The 22868-nt window shown below is 43.8% G+C and overlaps 1 pseudogene; it reads right to left on the reverse strand.

Annotated features, from left to right (window-relative positions):
• The window catches only part of LOC142663806 (uncharacterized), a 75572-nt pseudogene that overhangs the window by 41275 nt on the left and 11429 nt on the right, over positions 1–22868 (reverse strand).

Here is a 22868-nt window from a genome sequence, read left to right on the forward strand (position 1 = left end):
ACTAATTCATTAAGAGATGGGTGAGTGTGACCCTCAAATGCATATGCAGTGAACGCCAAGCAGAGCGAGAGTTTTCAGAGCTCTAGGCAGGGTAAGCAGAACGACAAGACCGGAAAGAGTGAAAGTACCAGCTGGAGTTAGCACGACTCTAAATACACAGTTCTACTCCACAGAACTGTCAGTCCAGTGATACTACATCATTCAGAACCTGTTTAGAGCACTTTCCTATTATGGAAAAAGGTGGGGACCTGGACACTTTCCAAAGAGGATTCGAAAAGACTTGCAGACCGTACCAGCTACACAGTGAGCAATAGGCTGGGTACTTAACACCAGGGTTAAGAGGCAAAAGGAAGTGTTTGCGGCACTTCCCCAAGACCAGGATGGGGATTATAATGCCATTAAACAAGCCTTGATCTGGAAATATAACCTAAACCCGGAGGTAAATTGCAAAAGATTCTGGACATTGCAATGTGGACTTAATAACATCTGCTCCGATGTGGTGGATGGTCTGCGAACCAACCTCCAGCAGTGGATCTGCGGATTATTCCTTACTACCTTTGGTGACCAGTTGGGTAAAGATCAATGTTTGCACATTTGCCCAGTGGAAGTGCGATATTTTGTAATGGACCGGAAGCCCAAGAACGCAGTCCAGATAGCAGTTGCCAACCATGTACCAGAGATGCGGAGGCTTGCGGTTGCCATCTGGAGGAGAGGGGGCAGGCTGACTGCAAACATCTTTACACTCCCAACCGACCCTCAGTGGGTACTGCCCCTTTTCCCCCAACAGGACGGTGTTGGATTCCTGTAGGTGTTTTGTGTGGAACAAATTGGGACATGCCAGCACGATCTGCCCTGAAAAAAAGTATATCCCCGCACCCAAGCCACCCGTTTCCTCTACAGCGGTTTTGTTTGTGGGTAGGATTGAGCAGAAGCCCAGTGTCAATATCCAGTTGGTTACTGTGGGCAATACTGTCACTTTGGGGCTGAAAGACACCGGTGCGGAGATGACCCTGGTCTGTCATGAACTTGTGTCTTCTGAGGTTATAATTCTAGGGAAAACCCTGATGGTCATAGGGATTGGGGGAGTTTACTCTGCTTTGCCTATGGTGGGGGCGTACCGTGATCGGAGGGAGGGGGGGTTAAAAGAAGTGGGAATGTCTAAAAAAAAACAATCTTACCACGGTCTTAAGCCAGGGCTACACCTGGACTCTTTGTAGTACTACAAATTAACTTTAACTATTGAGTGACAGCTGCAGTCCACAAGCTTATATGCAACTGAATGTTCTCATTTGGACTTCAGCTGTAGCTCAATAGTTAAAATCAAACAGTAGTGCTACAAATAGTCTAGATGTAGCCCTGGCCTTTTTAGGTTCTGACCTGGGACGGTTAGTATCTCAGACAGTTACTTCAGATGTTGCTGATGACCCTCTAAACTCTGTTGAAAAGTGTGATAATAAGATATGTTACCCTCTTGATCTCCCTGAACCCTGCAATATACAACTGTCAAATTATGTTAACACGATATGTGACCACGTCGAACCCAGTGATGCCACAAAATTCGGTAATGCCGCTAAGGTAATCGGTAATAGTCTTGTAACCAGAGATGCTCTAGAGCAGGGGTCTCAAACTCGGCCGGGTAAGTGGGCCACATATAGAAAAAATGGGAAGTTGATGGGTCGCATTACTTCCAAATTTGATACATTACAAAATTATTGTTAATCAATTAGTTATTTGATCTACTATAACACTATATTACTATAATAATACCACTAGGTTTAAAATTTGAGATATTTCTCCACATGCTTATTTCAACAATCCAGTTTAAGTGTCGCTAAATACAGTACGGCGGCTCAGTTAGTAGTGTTTGGCAGACACACGTCAAGATTGGGCAGCCCCTTTTTAGATAATGCCACAGTGCTCTCTGTGGATGCTGCCACAGTGCCCTCCGTAGATGCTGCCACAGCGCCCTCCGTAGATGCTGCCACAGCGCCCTCCGTAGATGCTGCCACAGTGCCCTCCGTAGATGCTGCCACAGTGCCCTCCGCAGATGCTGCCACAGTGCCCTCCGCAGATGCTGCCACAGTGCCCTCCGCAGATGCTGCCACAGTGCCCTCTGCAGATAATGCCACACACACCCCAAGTAGATATCTCCATTGGGGCTCCCTCTAGGAGTGGAATCCCCAGCAAGAGCGTTTGCCAACGCTTTGGCTGGGGATTCCTCTACTGTTGTAGCCCCTGACGTCACTGTCCATACACAGTGACGTCAGGGGATCCTCCTGGTCCGGAAGTGATGTCGGGGGCTGTCCCAGAGCAGAGCCGCTTCTAGCATTCTGCCTGGGATTCCAGCTGTGCTCCTGACATCACTGTCCATATATGGACATGGATGTCAGGGGCAACCCCAGAGCTGGAGTCCCAGGCAGAGCGCTAGTAGGCTCTTCCTGGGACTCCAGCTGTTCTCCTGACATCACTGGGACTCCTGCTCTGGGGAAGCCCCTGACATCACTGTCAATGTATGGACAGCAATGTCAGAGGCTTCCCCAGAGTCCATACTAGTGCTCTGCCCATGACTCCAGCTCTGGGGAAGCGTCAGACATGGCTGTCCATATGTGGACAGCGATGACTAGCGCTCTGCCTGGGACTCCGCTCTGGGAAAGACCCTGACAACACTGTCCATATATGGACAGCGATGTCAGGGAATTCCACAGAGTCCCGGAGTAGAGCCTGTACTAGCGTTCTGCCCAGGACACCGGCTCTAGGGAAGCCCCAGCCATCGTGTCCATACATGGACACGCATGTCAGGGAATTCCACAGAGTCCCGGAGCAGAGCCGATATTAGCGCTCTGCCCGGGACTCCGCTCTGTGGAAGACCCTGACACACTGTCCATACATGGACACCCATGTCAGGGAATTCCACAGTCCCGGAGCAGAGTCTGTATTAGCGGCTCGGTGTCCCGTGGGCTTGAGACCCCTGCTCTAGAGCTATGTCCTGATAATTGTAACCTGTTATATACCCAGGGTAACCCATAGAACCTAGCTAGCCAGGGGCCAACTTACATTTTCAGCCGTGACCCGCAGTCAGAGTATCCATAACTCATCACCCAGGGAGGTAAGAGAACCAGTCAACAGCCCTGAGAGCGTTACAGAGGAGACCAGCGAGGATGTTGCTTTAACTTCCCTCCAAGCCACCCAGAGTCAAGCGTTCCATGCCACTTTACATGCCGACAACAGCTTAAAAAACTAAGGGATAGAGATGGAAAAACACCCCATGAGTCCCACAAGGAGTGGGTATTAAGAGTCAATGGCAAACTCTGTAGGGTGAACCCTCCTACTGACCTCCAACAGCAGTAGTTAAAGGGAATGTGTTGCCAGAAAAACATGTTTTTTTTTAAAAAATTAAACATTTAGTGTGTGGGTGATTAAACATTGTTCACATTTTTTTTATTTTTTTCGCGAGTCAGGAAATATTATAAATTTTTTCTAATTTATAATACTACCCATTTTTGGTCACTAGATGGAGCTAGTTCCCAAAATTGCAGCATTGCAACATTGGGTTAAAAGCCCTCGCTCTAGTGAGCTCTCAGCATCCCCCCCTCCTTTATCCTGGCTAGTGCCGGGATAAACGAGGGGTTTGAAAGGTTTAACCTCCTACACTGTGTGTCGCCATTTTTTGAGGTAACCCACAGTGTAGTAGGTTTACATACAGTAGTAAACACACACAAACACTAACATACATTGAAATCTCTTACCTGCTCCTGCCGCCGCGGCTCCCTCCGGCCCGTCCGCTCCGTTTGCTGCCGCTGTTCCATGTGCACAAGTCCGGAAGCCGCGACCGGAAGTAGTAATATTACTGTCCGGCCGCGACTTCCGGTCCACAGGAAAATGGCGCCGGACGGCGCCAATTTCGAATAGGACTGTGTGGGAGCGGCGCATGCGCAGTTCCCACACAGACGCCGTACACGGCAGTCAATGGGACGGGAGCCGTTCGCAGTCCCTATGGGACTGTGGCTGCCGTATTCCATGTCTGTGTGTGTCGTTAATCGACACACACAGAAATGGAACAAAAAATGGCAGCCCCCATAGGGAAGAAAAAGTGTAAAAATAAGAAACAGTAAAACACAAACACACAAATGAATATAAACGTTTTTATTAAAGCACTAACATCTTTAACATATAAAAAAATTATTTGTGATGACACTGTTCCTTTAGAGAAGAGCAGCTAGTGGTAGCCCTTGTTGAGGAAGGGAAGAACAGAAGATATCACGAACAGGGTACAAATGTTATTCTGGTTTGAAGCATACCTGCTGAGGGAGAAGTGGACCCTTGGATGGGAGGCGGGATCCCTGGGCAATAATCAATGCAACCAGCCAGTATCAATAGATCCAAAGTCCCACTGGGATAATATATTTAGCTCCAGTCTAGATGTACCCCGGATCCTAATCCAATTGGCTGGTTGAACAGAGAATCAGTGGAAAAATGCTCCAATAGACACACAAGGAGGACCTGACAAGGGAATATCCCTTGGGTAACGACGAGTAAGTCAGTTTCTCATGTCACATCATAAAGGGGGCGGTATGGTAAAACCAGTCTTTTGGCGATGTAACATTTTTTAAATATTTTTAACAATCTTTCAATAATCTTAAGCTAGAGAAAATGTGATAAATAGATCATCTTATTAAATCTTAGGGTATGTTCACACGAGGTCATTACGTCCGTAATTGACGGACGTATTTCGGCCGCAAGTACCGGGCCGAACACAGTGCAGGGAGCCGGGCTCCTAGCATCATAGTTACGTACGACACTAGGAGTCCCTGCCTCGCTGCCGGACAACTGTCTCGTACTGAAAACATGATTACAGTAGGCTCACTTACCACTGCAGGTGGACAGTTTGTGTTTGACAGGCCTCAGAGAAGAAGGCAGTTGAGTATTGGATTGAACGTGCTCTGCGGCCTGTTGAGAGGTATTCTCTAAGGGTATGTGCACACGGTAGCAGGCTTTTACGTCTGAAAAGACAGACTGTTTTCAGGAGAAAACAGCTGCCTCGTTTCAGACGTAAAAGCTCCTCCTCGTATTTTGCGAGGCTTCTCTGACAGACGTAAATTTTGAGCTGTGCTTCATTGAGTTCAATGAAGTACGGCTCAAATTACGTCTGAAAGAAGTGTCCTGCACTTCTTTTGACGAGGCTGTATTTTTACGCGTCGTCGTTTGACAGCTGTCAAACGACGACGCGTAAATGACCGGTTGTCTGCACAGTACGTCGGCAAACCCATTCAAATGAATGGGCAGATGTTTGCCGACGTATTGTAGCCTTATTTTCAGACGTAAAACGAGGCATAATACGCCTCGTTTACGTCTGAAAATAGGTCGTGTGAACCCAGCCTAAAGCTGTTACCACCAGACACTTCTTGCAGCGGAGTACTTGCCAGAATCAGGCATATTGAAATCCTACATGCTAAAAGGGGGATTTCCAAAATAGAAAAACATGGCTGCTTTCTTCCAAAGACAGCGCCACACCTGTCCACAAGTTGCGTGTTGTATTACAGCTCAGCCCCATTCACTTCAATACCAGACAAAAACCCCAGAACAGGTGTTTTTTGAAGAAAGCCACCATGTTTTTCAAAACCTATACAACCCCTTAATACAAAAGTTTGGATGCCAATCATACACATGAAGAGACCAGTCCGGTCTCGAAACACTTTGATGTTGTATCTTGTACTAAATAAAAATCTTTTCTACTCACCTTGTCTTTGTGACTGGGTCGAACGAATAAATCCAATACCTGGCTGCGCCAGAGGAAATATCTGCTTTTTCTTTTGTATTGTTCCTGTTGAAACATCGAGACTGATCCAGCTCTCGAATCGGATCTCCGGCTGCACCCAGACCGAAATACTGAGGCACCAGAGGAATACTGGACCACACGATATTGGATGTTATGCTCCTAGCATAACTCTTCAAGGTTAGCATAACTTGAACTTACTATACGTCAAGTTTGTTACTGTTTCATGCACTATGTGCGCTTTGTTGCTTTTTTTCTTTTCTAGTCTACTCATACACATTAACCTAGTGTACATGGGTAGTTCAAAATCATGTGGAAGGGAACATCTTTTTTTGTTTTGGTCTTTTCTGTGGGGTACTGGTGCGATTTGCCTACAAAGGAACCCAGGCAAGAGGTACAAGAGGCCCTTTCAGCATTGTATTCTAAATCCCATGACAAGGGAAGAATAAGAGCCTCGAAACCAGGAAAGCAAAATAATATTTGAGACTTTATTACACTCCTTGAATTACACAGTCTATAATATGGACTTCTACCATCATGGTGAGGACTTCCTGGATCCAATCTGCATTTTTTTGACTGGGCAAGAAAACTTTTAGAAAATAATACTAAAAAAAAAATATCCAAAAAGTTAGGTATTTGTAACAAATCTCTAGACATATTGGGGCAGATTTACTAATGCTGTGTAAGATTTAGACTGCATAAACTAAGACCAGGCAGTCAGAAAATGCGCCAAATTTAACAGTGGTGCACACTGTATGATAAATTTGGCACACCTTGCTAGACATGTTGGGCTAAGTTCACACTTGCGTTGCATAATTCATTATTCTGATCCGTTTTTACATCAGAATAAGGACAAAAACTGTATCAAAATAGCAGATAACAATCCGTTTGTATCCATTTTACATTGACACCAATGATAAAAATAACCCACCCGTTAGGCATTTTTCACACTAGCGCTAGTATACGTTTACCTCTCTTCCGTCAGAGGAAGAGAGGATCGAAAGATTCAACAGAAAGCAACGGTTCCATTAGAATTACCATTGATTTCAATGGTAATTCTTTTGTTTCAGTTGCTTTCCGTTTGTCTCCGTTCAATAGGTTTCCGTTTTGGTTTTTTTCCCAGAAACAAAAGTTCTGCAGACTGCACTTCTGCTTCCGTCAAAAAAAGGAAACCTAGCGAAAGGAGACAAACGGAAAGCAAATGAAACAAAAGAATTAGCATTGAAATCAATTTTAATTCTAACGGAACCGCTGCTTTCTGTTTAATCTTTCGATCCTCTCTTGCTCTGACGGAGGAGAGGTAAACGTATACTAACGCTAGTGTGAACTTCGGCTTAGACCTCCTTTATTTTGTGAACGAAGAAAAAAGCCCAATACTCTGCACTTTTATCTCCGTCACAAAAACGGATGACTAACGTAGCGGACGTGAACGAATGCAATTAAAAATCCCATTGATTTCAATGGGGTTTTTAACGGATCCGTTTCTATCCATTATTCTGATCTAAAAATGGATCAGAGTTACGGATTATACAACGCATGTGGCACATTTGAACAGGGCTTACTGCTATCCTTCACCTAACATTCATTCATGTACTCTGCCACAGAACTACTCTATATAGTTCTATTATTTTTACCTTTGTTATAGCAATAAAATTGGAACAGGAGTTCCTTTTTAATGCACACCCAGCGCTGGATCTTGGTCCTGTTTTTCTTCCTGTTGTTTACCGCTGGCCGCGCGGGAATACGGGCGCTGTCTGTACTCAGACACAACTAAACGGTGAGCTGGAGGTCTACCTCCCCCTCTTCCCCATTCATAAATTTTGTGAACGCATGTGTGAATTTAGCGTTAAACACTTTTCCTTATTTCCTCTTGCTTGGCTTAGTTTTTGGGTTTTTTAATATACCCTACCCTATTAAGGTATTTTGAGTTAATAGAAGGGGATCCACATCTCTTAGCCAGGGTGGAGAGCAGTTACAACTGTCCTGTCCTACACATTACACACAGATAACCCAATAATTTGAATGGACACTATATAATGCTTAATTTCCCCTATAGTGGTACAGCATGGAAATGAAACACTTACTAACAGATTTAACCACCGATAACAGCTGACTGCTGGGGATCCCAGCAGTGGGACACTTTGTAATCTGCTTAGGGCTCTTGCACACGACTGCGTGTGCCGCCAGAGTCCCGACCGTGATCCATGGAAAGATAGGACATATTCTATCTTTCCACGGATCGGAGAGTCGGGTCCGTATTTACGGATCCGATTCACCCACTGACGTGAGTGGGTCCGTGAGAAACTATCGGGTGCCACTTGGGTGCTTTGAAAAACGGCCCGAGTGGCACTCGGTCATGTGCAAAAGCCCTTATCATCAACGGACTCTTCTAACAAGTAGAGATTGTACAACGCATACAACCCCTTTAAAACAGTTCCCAAATTGTTTCTGAAAATAGCTACTTCCTTGCGTGAGTTTTTAATGGTTAAGATTTGATTTATGGGTAAAACATTTCCCACATTCTGGACATGAAAATGTTTTTTCCGGTGTGAGTTCTTTGATAGTCAATAACAGCCGACTTTTGGTTAAAACACTTTCCAGATACCGTACATGAAAATGGCTTCTCTTCAGTGTGAATTTTCTGATGATCAACAAGAGGTGCTTTCCTTGAGAAACATTTCCCACATTCCGGACATGAAAATGGCTTTTCCCCTGTGTGACTCCTCTGATGTTTAACAAGATCTGATTTCTGAGAACAACATTTGCCACATTCGGAACATGAATATGGTTTCTCCCCCGTGTGAGTTCGTTGATGGTCAACAAGATTTGATTTCCGGGTAAAACATTTCCCACATTCGGAGCATGAAAATGGCTTCTCCCCTGTGTGAATTCTCTGATGTTCAACAAGATTTGATTTAATGCCATAACATTTACCACATTCTGAACATGAAAATGGCTTCTCGCCTGTGTGACGTCTTTGATGTTTAAGAAGCGCTGCTTTCTGTGTAAAACATTTCCCACATTCTGAACATGAAAATGGCTTCTCACCTGTGTGAGTTTTCTTGTGTTCAAGAAGATTAGATTTTTGGATAAAACATTTCCCACACTCGGAACATGAATATGGTTTCTCCCCTGTGTGAGTTCTTTGATGTACAACAAGAGTTGTTTTCAGGGCAAAGCATTTGCCACATTCTGAACATGAAAATGGTTTCTCCCCTGTGTGAGCTCTTTGATGTTCAACATTGCTTCTTGGATATTTATTTTGCCTAAAAGTCTGTGATGGAACAGATGGGACCTGTTTAAAAGGATCAGATGATAGATCTCTGCTGTGAAAGTCTAAGGGTATATCTGGGATAATGGCAGGTTCTACATCTTGTGTGATACCACCATCATCTGCTTTAAAATCTGAAGATGACAGATATCCCTCTGAGCTCCTGGTACAATCATCTGCCAAGAATTAAATCATTTTATTATTTTTTAATATAACATATATAAAAACAAATATGTTGATATTTAATAGCAATTCTATATAAAAAAAATTGAAAATAATTTAAAAACTTCATGGAGACAGTCAACTTTCATTTTTCCATGAACCTAGCTATATGGGGACGAGTTCTATTTTTTAATTATACCATTTAATGTACTATATAATAAAGTGAGAAACTTTTAAAATAGTATTTTGTGGAATTTAAAAACACAAAAAAAACACAAAAAAAAAACCACAACGCAATTCCACCGAATTTCAATTTTACGGTTTTCACAGTGCGTAAAAAGGACATGCTAATTTTATTCTGCGTTTAATATTGTTACGGCCATATCAAATGAAATATTTTTTTTGATCATGTAAAAAAAAAAAAAAAAAGTGGTACTTTTTTTGCAGGGCGAGCTGTAGTTTTTTTTTTTTGTACCATTTTTGAATACTTACGACATTTTTTATCGATTTTATTCCATTTTTTGGGGGTAGCAAGGTCACCAAAAAACAGCAACTACAGTGTTAACCTAGTAGGTTAAAGAACGTGATTTTAATTGTTCAGACTTTTACAGATTGCCAATACCAATTAAGTTAACTTTTTTTTTCATCTTACATTATTTTATTTTCACAAACTTAGGTGTGATCAGTATTCGGGTTATCCTGTGCGTCGGAGGCACACAGGAGCCACTGTCTGCAGAGCCGTCGATCCAGCAGAATGATGGATTCGGACAATTAAGGAAGGTGCCAAAGTGAACATACAGCGTGTGCGACTGTGATAAATTTGGCGCATCTTCTGCCGGCCTGGTCTAGATTCAAGCCGTGTTAAGTTTAAGACAGCCATAAAGAATCTGCCCCAAAATGTGTAATAGAACAAAGGCTACACAATTACATTTGTGAGTGGAACATCTAATACCCACACATATGTATGTAAAGGTTTCTGGGGGTTCTCGGAGATAAGGGATTTCCTTGACATCCTATGGCTGAAAAATGGCTTAAATATTACAATTTCTAGTTAGACAAAAGAGACAGGCAAATTAGCAATAATAAAGTAATTATGTCCATTTGCTCTTTATAACCCCCAAAAACAGAGACATGTTTTTTTTCTCTTCATCAAAGACACATGAAATAGGGTTTCTATTATTGGCAGCAGATTGTAAAAAGGATATGATCCTATTGAAGCCAATAGCGTGGTTATAAGTATTAAGATATGCTGTATACAGAGGGTGTTTCTCAGCCTTCTAAGGCCCTAGTACTCTTTATGGTGATCGAACAATAGTCCTGTGGAAATGGCCACTATATCATATGTATGGCTATACCAAGATGGCGTATCGGCACTTGAAATAAATAAAAATTTGGAGCTCTTGCAGGAAAATCACAGGACCTCTCGCTTCGATGCTGGCAGTGCAGGAGTCAGGTAAGTTAGTTTGAAGTTGCGGGGCATCTGCTGGATGTTGCATTATATGAGACGCCACTTAGTATAAAGTTCTGCTAATTTTGATTAACTGACACACATAGCAGAGCAGCCAAACCCTCTGAGTTTTAGAGGCAAGGGTCCTCTTACACGGCCCGAGTAAACAAGCGCCAATCAACGAGACAGCTCGTTGATCGGCGCATGTTTGCTCCTTTCACAAGGAGCAATGCATGGGGACAAGCGATCGCTACTAAGATTGCTCGTCCCCATACATGTCGGAAGTATATCTTCCTGTTTACACAGATGTGCTGGCGGCAACCATAATATTTTCTGCTGCATAAATGATGCGATTAGCAGATGGATGAGCGTTTGCTTGTTCATTGGCCGATCGTTGCCCTGTTTACATAGGGCAATGATGGGGAACAATGAATGCTAATTTGCCCAATAATTGGCCTGTGTAAAAGGGGCCTTACGACAGTTCCAGGAGTCCAAATGTAGTTATGAGGTGGCTCATAATGTTCAAGTGGTGTCGGCATCTCTTTCTACTGGCCTGTACATTATCACAGATGTCCAGTCCAGCCAGAAATGGGCGAAATAGAAAACACAAGAACATTTGCATGCTATGAAGCGGACACGTGTTTTTTCTGCCCATCTCCAGATGGTTGCGCATCTCCACAGATGGAAGCTAAAAGTTTCCTTTCTTGGTATAAATCACAATTGTCCGACACATTCCAGAAGATAAAATCATATCATCACAAAAAAATAAAAAAATTAAAATCTGTAAACCCTTCTACTCGACTGACAATGCATGCTTTAATGTGCTCACAAGATCAGAAGGAGCGGGTGGAGAATAATAGAAGAGGAAAGCCCCTCTTCATCTCGCTGACTGGCTAGCGAAAGTATCATCGGGTCAAATTCTCCAGTCTCATCTGCAAGTGGCGCCGAAACATTTATCTAGACATGGCTTCCTCATAAACAGAGAAAACTCATCTCTCTCTAAGAAGGCTAATGTATCAGGGGATTAAAGGGGTTGTCCAGTCCCTAAAAATTGATGGCTTATCCTCGGGACAGGCCATCAATACGTGATCGCTCGGGGTCCAACACCCGGAACCACCGCCAATAAGCTGTTTTGAAGGGGCTGAAGCACTCTTACAAGCGCTGCTTCCCCTTCTTTCCTGATCTGCTCGTATGGGGAATAGCCAACACGCTTGTAGTGGCGGTTCACAGTATTACAGCCTTCTTCCATTCACTTCAATGTAATACTGTGAACCGCCGCTACAAGCGTGTTGGCTATTCCCCATACGAGCAGATCAGGAAAGAAGGGGAAGCAGCGCTGCAGCCCCTTCAAAACAGCTGATTGGCAGGAGTCCCAGGAGTCGGACCCCAACCGATCACATATTGAAGGCCTATCCTGAGGATAGGCCATAAATTTTTAGGGACTGGACAACCCCTTTAATTTATAGAAAAATATATATTTCTTAAACTTTGAGACACAGAATTACGAAGCAAATTTATCAAGCAAATCTCGAACCAAAAATGTCAATGTGGCAGACTATGAAGGTGTTCGATCTGTTCACTTCCTTGATCGATTATTAACATAACCAAGATTATAGTCATCCGAACTATAATCTGGAGTACTAAAACAAGAATCCCAGAAATCTTGACAAACTCATCTACATAAGAATGAAGAACATGAACTAATAGTTAGGCCGAGGTGCCCATGCGAGGGAACTCCAGGGTACGAGAGATAACAAAACATTCAAATGTATTAGGGCTAGCTCTTAGTTGTTTAATATTGGAAGAAAGTTTTTTCTTCCAAACAACTAAGAGCCAGCCCTAATACATTTGAATGTTTTTTTTACATGATGAAAAGGTGGAGGTTAAGTTAGACTATCTGCGTGTGGTCTTTCAGGTCAACAAGCAGGAAGAGACCAGGAATCCTCTCCTAGCCAGGGAATGCCAGAATATAATGGCATTGGCAACGGTCGGTCTGCAGTCCATATACAAGGCTAGTAAAATATCAAAGCGGACTGGTTTAGTGGCAATTTCCTGCTCCCAGGAAAATGGAACCTAAACTATAATGTACGTACAGTGTAAAGTATAATCTATAAAAATGGGCATCCTGGATATAGATGTTATTGCGTCAAGGAAAAATCCGAAAGAAAAGATTTGTACTCCCTCAATCCCAAAGTCATGGTGTAGAAAAAGGCTTAGATTTTCTTCTACTAGTCCAAGTCTAAAAACCTCACCCAGTTTCTACAGTAAGCCTGGAAAAGGGTTTAAAACCTAACCTGTTAATGATATAGTTCAGCTAGAAGGAAAGCTATCAAACTCACCTCTCGTTTGTATGTCCTTTAGAGCATCCAACGACCTTAGACCTACTTTTTCCAAACCAGCTACCTCATGGAATATGCCTCCGACTCTCAAGCATCCTTAGAACCTCCATTGGAACCTTTGCAAGATATGAACCTCAAATTTTTGTTCTACAAAATTGTGTTTTGGTGGCAATCTACATCAGCGAGGTGCAAGCACTTTCAAGTAAAGAACCATTGCATACTGTCTGATCCTTAGGTAAGTAGAATATCCAACTAAAGCTCAATTGACATTGGCGTCATGGCTTCCTTTCAAAGCAGAAGTCATGATGTGGAGCCGGATCCATTGTATGAAAGATTCGAACGTTGACCGAGTGACTCCACTGACCTATTATGTGGTCAGTTGAATGCTGAACAGGGCACTGATGTGAACTAAGCAGAACAGGATTTTTATCCCAGTTTTGTGTCTAAATCCTTAAGAGGCACACTTCATCATTTGGATGTTAGAAGATCAGTGGACCTTTTTCTCCAACTTCAGGGCCAAAATAAAAGGCCAAAAACCTAAAAATCTCCGCTACTCGTCAAGCACCACTCGACCCATTCCACAGCCAAGTTGTGGGCATAGATTGGCCAAGCCCTGTCGGAGCAGATCTGTAAGATGACTAGGCTACCTGGTCTTCAACTTCTACATTTATGAAACGCTATAGGCTGGACATCTCTTCTCGAGAGGTTTCAGTCTTTGGTTGAAGAGTGCTTGAACAAGCAGCTACATCCCCCAAACACACAATTTTAGTGTTGCTTTTCAATTCCTTGCTGTGCTGCCATAGAAGGAATTAGCCATGTTTTGAAGGCCCTGCCCTTTCTCAAGTCTTTCAGGATATGGATAATCGGTGGAAACACAAACTTACATGAGATCGATAATTAGTTTATTTTTGAACCCGAGGTTATAAAATATCTTTCGCAATGGTTTAGGAGAAATCTGAATGGAGGTGGTTTTTTGAAATCCTAGAAGATAAACACCATCAAGAAAGGCTAAAACCGAGGGGTCTGTGGTAACGGTTTCACATTTTCATCTTTCTATCATTTGTATTTTGCCTGGGTTATGGAGAATATACAGCTAAATAAACGGACAGAACACAGAGCAATTAAAATTTGCTGTAAAATGTTTGCAGCCAGGGAATGAGCAGAATTTGTGACTCTTCTCTGCCTTCAGTGGTTACTACTCACCTGTAGGAATGTCCTCCTCACACCGCTGATCACCCCTCATGTGGGTCTCTTCATTTTCCATTATGGCTGAAGTATTAATATTGTTCAGATCTTTACCCTGATTCAAAAGGTATTCAATAAATATTGTACAAGTCAATAGACAGTTGGAGAAGTCTCGTGGGATGTTTTAGATAACCAGAAAAGATCATTACCTACCATGATAACCAAAAATTACATAATAACAGTATTTATCTGGGCCAAATGGCTACAGGTCTACTCGAAGCTGGACATAAATATTAGATGACTGCTCAATAACCTCATACACATGTATATTCAGCCTGGCTAGATATGCATTAAATTATTTTAATGGAGGGAGATAATCTTTTGGTAGAGACCTCTGTAGGTCTAAGGGGGAAATAATGGATCCATTAGATATAAATCCAACCTTATTAGTTCCTTATTCCCACCAGCAGTCCCTATAGCCAGAAAAACGCAAGAAGATCCAGATAACATATAATGTCAATGGCCAGATTTAAAGCGGCACCAACAACAAAAAATCCCCAAAAACTTCTCAAATGCATACAAAATGCCCCACTATTTATCATTATACAAATAAAATGTATATTTTAGTGTCCATAAGCTACCGCTCATATCCAGGCACAAATGCTCCAAAAATTCCAGTTTGGAGGCGGTACTTAGCCCTGCTCTACTACATGTCCCATCATGCATTACTGTGCTCTCGTCAGTTTAATCGCCGCCCACAAGAGAGAGCCGGGACTTTGAGCGAGGCTGACTTAGGAAAGGATCAGTAGCAGTGTCGGCCTCTTTTGGTCTTGTGTTTCCAACGAGAGTAGGAAACAGGCAAATGTCACATGGGGCTGTGTCGGGGCGTTAATAGTCAGGTCAGAACTACAGAGGTTCTGGGATCACATGGCCAGCAATTGGTTTTGCCGTTCTGGGCAAAAGTTAAAATACAAGCATATGGCTAAGCATATCTCCGGATAACCCCTTTAATCCGGCCATCTCCAACTCTCTCATGTATAAACATATAAAAGTTGGATAAAACTAGTCTGAACATGAGGCCTTCACAGAACTTGTACCGATCATGGGTAACAGTTGGTGAAATTCCAAGTACCTGATAATCCTGTGGAGCGTTGTGATTTACTTCTGAACAATCACGTGGAAGAGGACTGGGACATCTCTCTGGTGTCGTTCTCTTACTTGATCGAACTGTAGGAAACACACACAGTGACTGAATACATTCTTTAAATATGTATAATTAAAGGTGGCGTGTATTGAGTAATTTCTATTACTTTGTGATAAGGGAGTCTAGTGGTCCTCCATCATGACGTCCTTGTACAGATCCCTCTTACCCGGTGATGTGAGGGGCCGGAGGTCCTCCATCATGACGTCCTTGTACAGATCCCTCTTACCCGGTGATGTGAGGGGGCGGTGGTCCTCCATCATGGCGTCCTTGTACAGATCCCTCTTCCCCGGTGATGTGAGGGGCCGGTGGTCCTCCATCATGACGTCCTTGTACAGATCCCTCTTACCCGGTGATGTGAGGGGCCGGTGGTCCTCCATCATGACGTCCTTGTACAGATCCTTGTGTCCTTCTATATACTCCCACTCCTCCATGGAGAAATAGACGGTGACATCCTGACACCTTATAGGAACCTGACACACAATGAGACAGTCATCATCCCGACACCTTCATAGCGTTACTATATAATGTCCCAGCATTCCCGGTAGTCCTCACCTCTCCAGTCAGCAGATGAATGATCTTGTTGGTGAGGTCTAGGATCTTCTGCTCATTGATTTCCTCATGAAGAAGCGAGTCCGCTGGAGGCTCGATTCGGCTCATGGTTCTTCCCCATCCGTCAAAGACAGAGGCCTGACAGCACTCACAAGAGGCCTTCTTCACTATGGTGTAATCCTGTTTATGGAGAGACACTAATAAATATCACTACACAGATTTCCAGAGTCCCTCACCTCTCCAGTCATGTCCATCTGTTATTAATATACAACGTGACATCATTCTCAGAATCTCTCACCTCTCCAGTAAGCCGGAAGAGTATCTCTAGGGTGAGATTTAATATTCCCTCTGCCGTCTTGTGCTTGTCCCTTTTCATCCTTGGTGATTTCATCATGAAAATTATCTTATATAGAAGATATCAACTGAGGGAATCCTATATTGTAGGAACCTGAATGGAAAGAAGATGGGCTAATGTAAATAAAACTCATGACACGAAATCCCATGTGAAAAATATTTCTTAACTAGAAATAATAAGTGGAAACTTTTTGACGGAGATATAATAAGTAGTCCGTGCATTCTCTCTTCTTGTATGGATTGGAGCCCGAACTGAAAAGATTGTCAGGGCAGTTCCTTCATGGTTGATGTTAAAGTAGGAACATCGGCGCTTGAGTAGCAGATTGACGATTTAGCAGTTGAGTATGGCTTGTTTTGGTATTTATGTACCCGTATGGAAGAGGACAGGGGGGCAGTGGGGGAATATACTGGCAGCATACAGGGAAAGGATCTGTGATTCTCCTCCTGTCCCTGTATGGCTGTAGATGACCGTAAAGGGAGGGGGTAATATGAACTTTTGTTTATGTTAACACCTCCCCCTTATCAGTCAGAGAGCATGCTTGCTCTCTGATTGTCACAAATGGGTGGTCTGTTTTTTCCAGAAAGACGTGAGAATCAGTGGCTCATCTAATCACCCCTCTGCGCCTAATTAGGCATTTTATTGACTCCACGACCCGGACATTTACCAGTGCCAAAATCACTGCGCCAGGCACTTGCACTACACACAAAAATCTATAAAAGTTATTATACATTTTACACTGTCCCTATCCGGTCTGTACCCACTGACTGCTTCTCTAGTGACATTAGTTACACGCCACAGTAATAACGATAATTACTAGAGGAACGTCTAATACATTTCTTATGCATGGAAAAGATTTCCGTCATTCAGAAAATACATTTTTACCCACTGAATGCCATTATAAAGGCGTCCAACGAAAAAAAACAGTGTTAATAGAAGGAACACTAAACATGGAGAATGCACAATAAAAATATATCCCAAAACTTCCTTTCCTCAACCCCTCCTTTCCTTCACTCTCATTTGTGCCATATTACAGTCAAAACTGAAAAATATATAAAAAAAATATTTATCTGTGTGTACCAGGAGCTCAGCCATGTCCCCCCACCTCGCTGTCCTATGTCTGGCTGTAAGACAACTGGCTGCAGCAGGAGCCTCACCCCACCTCTGCCCTGTATGCGGAAGGACGGAAATATTGTTAAAGGAGTATTTCTCCAAACATGATCCCATATATATTTATGTATAGCCAAAGAAAAGTTATACATTTTCACACAAACAAAAAAAAACCACGACCATGAGCGACTGAGATGCACCTTCTATGGTCGCACATGTCAAAATACCGACCATGGCTTCCAAGTAATGCTGGGTTATCTTCTCTCGCATGCACTGTTCGTGTGCTCAGGCTTTCCAAGGCCGGATTTACACATAGCATAAACACTGCAGATTTTCCGAAAACGTTTTTCATTGCGGAAAATCCGCAGCATAATACAGTAGCAGCAGAGCGGATGAGATCTGAATAAATCTCCACACGCTGCGTAAAAAAACAAATCAGCCGAAAAACGTTCATAAATTGCGGTGCAGTTTTTTTAATCCGCAGCATGTCAATTTATGCTGCGGAATTGCTGCCTTTCTGTTGCGGGTTTTTCCCATTGAATTCAATGGGGAAGTAAAACCTGCAACAAATAGCACATGTTGCGATTTTTGCGGCAGAAAAGCTGCGATTCCACTGCAAAAATCTCAACTCAGAAAAAATAAATAAATACGATTACACTTTCCCAGGACTCTCTGCTTCTACGTCCAGCCCAGCCTCCAGGGATGGGGTTTCATCCCATGTGACAGGAGCAGCCAATCACAGGCTGCAGCGGTCACAAGGGATGAAACATCAGAGGGACACATCGCCTTGGCTACAGGTAAGTATAGCCTTTTTTCAATCTTTCTCTTTGCTGACTTACAGCCATCAGTGTAGCACCCCAGCTCTGTGCCACGACCACAGACAAAAAAAAATGTAACCCCGATTGCATTATGGGCTGCTGGGACAGGAGAAAGGTCAACAAAGAAAAGAAAAAGAAATAATAATAACGCAAATATTTATTTCAACACTATTAACCCGTTAGTGACCGGCCCATAGTCTTTTTACGTCGGTCACTGACGGGCCTTATTCCGATGCCATAGACTTTTCACGTCGCGGCATCGGAATGAGTAAACAGAGCAGGGAACCGCTAAATCTCCCTGCTCTCAGCTGCCAGAGGTAGCTGAGGGCTGGGGGCGTCCCTGCTCTGCCGGGTGAGATCGATATCAGCATCGATCTCACCCGTTTAACCCCTCAGATGCGTTGATCATTAGCGAGCGCCGCATCGGTGTGGTTTTGGAGAGAGGGAGGGAGCTCCCTCTCATCCCACTGACACCCGGCGATAAGATCACAGAGTGTCTGTGTTTCCAATGGCAGCCGGGGGCCTAATAAAGGCCCCCAGGTCTACCTGTAGTGAATGCCTGCAAGATCATGCCGCAGGCATGGTCTAGCAGATGCCTGTCTGTTTTACACGGACAGGCATAATACACTGCAATACAGAAGTATTGCAGTGCATTATAATAGGGATCGGAGGATCGCATAGTGAAGTCCCCTAATAGACGAATGTAGCCTATAGTATACTAACATACCTATATAATGAAGAAAGACTTACGTAGGCAACCAGTATGCTGAAGGCCCCCAGGTCTGCCATCTTTGTACTCCTTTGAAGCCCTGCCTCTGGCATCATGATACTGTTAGTATCACGATATAGTGCAATACATTAGTATTGCAGTATATCATGCAAGCGATCCAACGATCGCTGTTTATAATCCCCTAGGGGGACTAATAAAAAATAAAAAAAGTAAGACGGTTAAATAAAGTTTTTTTATAATGTTTAAAAAAAAAAACACCTTTTCCCATTTTCCCCCTAAAGTAATATAAAAAAAAAAAAAAAGTAAACAAAATTGGTATTGCCGCGTCTGTAAAAGTCTGAACTATTACAATATAGCGTTATTTAACGAGCACAGTGAATGCCGTAAAAAATAAAAAAAAATAAAACTTAGCTCTAAAAATAAATGTAATAAAAAGTGATCAAAAAGTTCTACGTACCAAAAAATGGTACCGATAAAAACTACAGCTCACCCCGCAAAAAATGAGCCCTCACACCCCTCAATCGGTGAAAAAATGTAAAAAAAAGTTATGGCTCCCAGAATGTGGAGACACAAAAAAATTTTTTTTTAACAAAGAGTTTATTATCAATAAAAGTAGTAAAATATGAAAAACCCTATATAAATTTGTTATCACCGTAATCGTATTGAGCCACAGAATAATGATAAGTAGTCGTTTTTACCGCACGGGGAAAGCCGTAAAAACAATTGAGGAATCACAGTTTTTTCCATTTTCAGCCCGCAAAGAATTTTTTTTCACTTACCCAGTACATTATATGGAACTTTAAGGCCCCATGCACACGAACGTGCTTTTGCGGCCGCAATTCCCCCGAAAATCTACGGGAGAATTGCGGCCTCATTCACTTCTATGGGCCCATGCACACGACCGCGGTTTCCAAGGTCCGTGCATGGCCCAGGAGCCCAGACCCCAGAAAGAACGGACATGTCTTATTATGTCCGTGTGCTGCGGTCCAGGCTCATAGGAAATAATGGACATGGCCATGTGCACGGCCCGCGATTTGCGGGCGGCTCGCGGATGACACTCCGAAAATCAAAAAATGGCTTCGTCCCGAAGGGGTTACAGGGGTTGTCCACTACCAGACAACTGATGACCTGTCCACCGGATAGGTCACCAGTGTATGATCGGTGCGGGTCGACACCCGGACCCCGCTCCGATACCCAGACCCCGGTCCGATCAGCTGCCTCTGCCCACTGGACGTCCATGCTGGAAGCACAGCCCCCCTCCCAAGTAGTGCCACACAGCCCCCACCTCCCTGGTAGTACCACACAGCCTCCCCCCCCCCCCTATAGGTAGCGATTTGGGGTTCCCTCTAGGAGTAGAATCCACATCCAGAGCATTGCTGATGCTGTGGGTGGGGAGTCTGCTTCAGGTTAAACCCCTGACATCACTGTCCATATATGGACAGTGTTGTCAGGGGCAACCCCAGAGCCATAGTCCCGGGCAGAGCGCTACCAGCACTCTGCCTGGGACACTGCTCTGCTCCTGACAATACTGTCCATATATGGACAGTGATGTCAGGGGCTTCCCCAGTCCCGGAGCAGAGCCTTTACTAGCACTCTGCCTGGGACTCCTTCTCTCCTGACGTCACTGCCCATATATGGACAGTGATGCCGTGACGACGGTGGCGACAGCACCCGGCGGCAGAGTGTGCTCCGGCACTTGCCCGGGTGCTGACGCCGTCCTTGCCCCTAAGACCAAGAACGGAATAAAAAAACAAAAAAAAACTGCTGAAATCACTTTTTCCTATATACTTGCCGCAAAAAATAAATTACATATAACTCTACCTCCAAACCTGGCAGAAGAAAAAAAATAATTTCTCCCCCATAAAACAAAGCCTCATATAGCCACATCAATGAAAAAAAAAAAAATGTTATAGCGGCTACAAGGCAAAAATTAAAAAAAGGTAGTTGGTCATTAAAGGGTTAATGCATATATATATATATCTGGTACACGGTGTATATAAGGTTTGGGCTCAACGCCACATTTATGAAGCCCCTGGGACACTTTTGACAACACATCCTCCACAAAGCTCATTAGAAAAGTGGTACTGACACCATGACTACATGAGCCGCTCACGTCACAGGCTACATAAACATGGCGCCGCATTCACTCCAGCGTACATGTATACACACAGTACTACACCTGCCGCAATGGCCCCGACACACTGACGACGGAGACGGCTACGCATACCTGGAGCCCTCAGAGCTGTACACGGCGGTTACAGGACCTGTGATGACGTAACAGTCATGTGATCAGTCCGGCACATGCATGGGAGGAGTCAAGTGACCGGGTGCCGCTGGTACTGATTTATCTGCTCAGTCTGTGCAGGACTCTGCTGTGCTGGTTGAGCTTTCTATGTTGGGATCAGTTGTGTGTATGTAGCAGAGCTGTCTGTGTGATGTGCACCGTCACTGAGCATTGCTGTGTGCATGCTGCAGAGCTATATGTGTGTGTGTGATGTGCATGCAGCAGCACTATATGTGTGTGTCATGTGCATGCAGCAGAGCTATATGTGTGTGTCATGTGCATGCAGCAGAGCTATATGTGTGTGTGTAATGTGCATGCAGCAGAGCTATATGTGTGTAATGTGAATGCAGCAGAGCTATATGTGTGTGTAATGTGCATGCAGCAGAGCTATATGTGTGTACTGTGAATGCAGCAGAGCTATATGTGTGTGTGATGTGCATGCTGCAGAGCTATGTGTGTGATGTGCATGCAGCAGAGCTGTGTGTGTGTGTGTGTGTGTGTGTGTGTAATGTGCATGCAGCAGAGCTATATGTGTGTGTAATGTGCATGCAGCAGAGCTATATGTGTGTAATGTGCATGCAGCAGAGCTATATATGTGTGTGTGTGATGTGCATGCTGCAGAGCTATGTGTGTAATGTACATTTAGCAGAGCTGTGTGTGTGTAATGTGCATGCTGCAGAGGTGTGTGTGTGTGTGTGTGTGTGTGTGTGTGTGTGTGTGTAATGTGCATGCTGCAGAGCTATATGTGTGTGTGTGATGTGCATGCTGCAGAGCTATGTGTGTGATGTGCATGCAGCAGAGCTATATGTATGTGTGTGTGTGTGTGTGTGTGTGTGTGTGTGTGTGTGTGTGTGTGTGTAATGTGCATGCAGCAGAGCTATATGTGTGTGTGATGTGCATGCTGCAGAGCTATGTGTGTGATGTGCATGCAGCAGAGCTATGTGTGTGTGTGTGTGTGTGTAATGTGCATGCAGCAGAGCTATATGTGTGTGTAATGTGCATGCAGCAGAGCTATATGTGTGTAATGTGCATGCAGCAGAGCTATATGTGTGTGTGTGATGTGCATGCTGCAGAGCTATGTGTGTAATGTACATTTAGCAGAGCTGTGTGTGTGTAATGTGCATGCTGCAGAGCTGTGTGTGTGTGTGTGTGTGTGTGTGTGTGTGTGTGTGTGTAATGTGAATTTGTGTGTGTTGTGCATGCAGCAGAGCTATATGTGTAATGTGAATGCCGCAGAGCTATATGTGTGTGTGTAATGTGCATGCAGCAGAGCTATGTGTGTGTGTGTGTGTGTGTGTGTGTGTGTGTGTGTGTGTGTGTGTGTGTGTGTGTGTGTGTGTGAGATGTGCATGCAGCAGAGCTGTGTGTGTGTGTGTGTGTGTGTGTGTGTGTGATGTGCATGCAGCAGAGCTATATGTATGTGTGTGTGTGTGTGTGTGTGTGTGTGTGTGTGTGTGTGTGTGTGTGTGTAATGTGCATGCAGCAGAGCTATATGTGTGTGTGATGTGCATGCTGCAGAGCTATGTGTGTGATGTGCATGCAGCAGAGCTATGTGTGTGTGTGTGTGTGTAATGTGCATGCAGCAGAGCTATATGTGTGTGTAATGTGCATGCAGCAGAGCTATATGTGTGTAATGTGCATGCA

This window comes from Rhinoderma darwinii, chromosome 11, assembly GCF_050947455.1.
Source record: "Rhinoderma darwinii isolate aRhiDar2 chromosome 11, aRhiDar2.hap1, whole genome shotgun sequence".
NCBI classification, from domain to species: domain Eukaryota; kingdom Metazoa; phylum Chordata; class Amphibia; order Anura; family Rhinodermatidae; genus Rhinoderma; species Rhinoderma darwinii.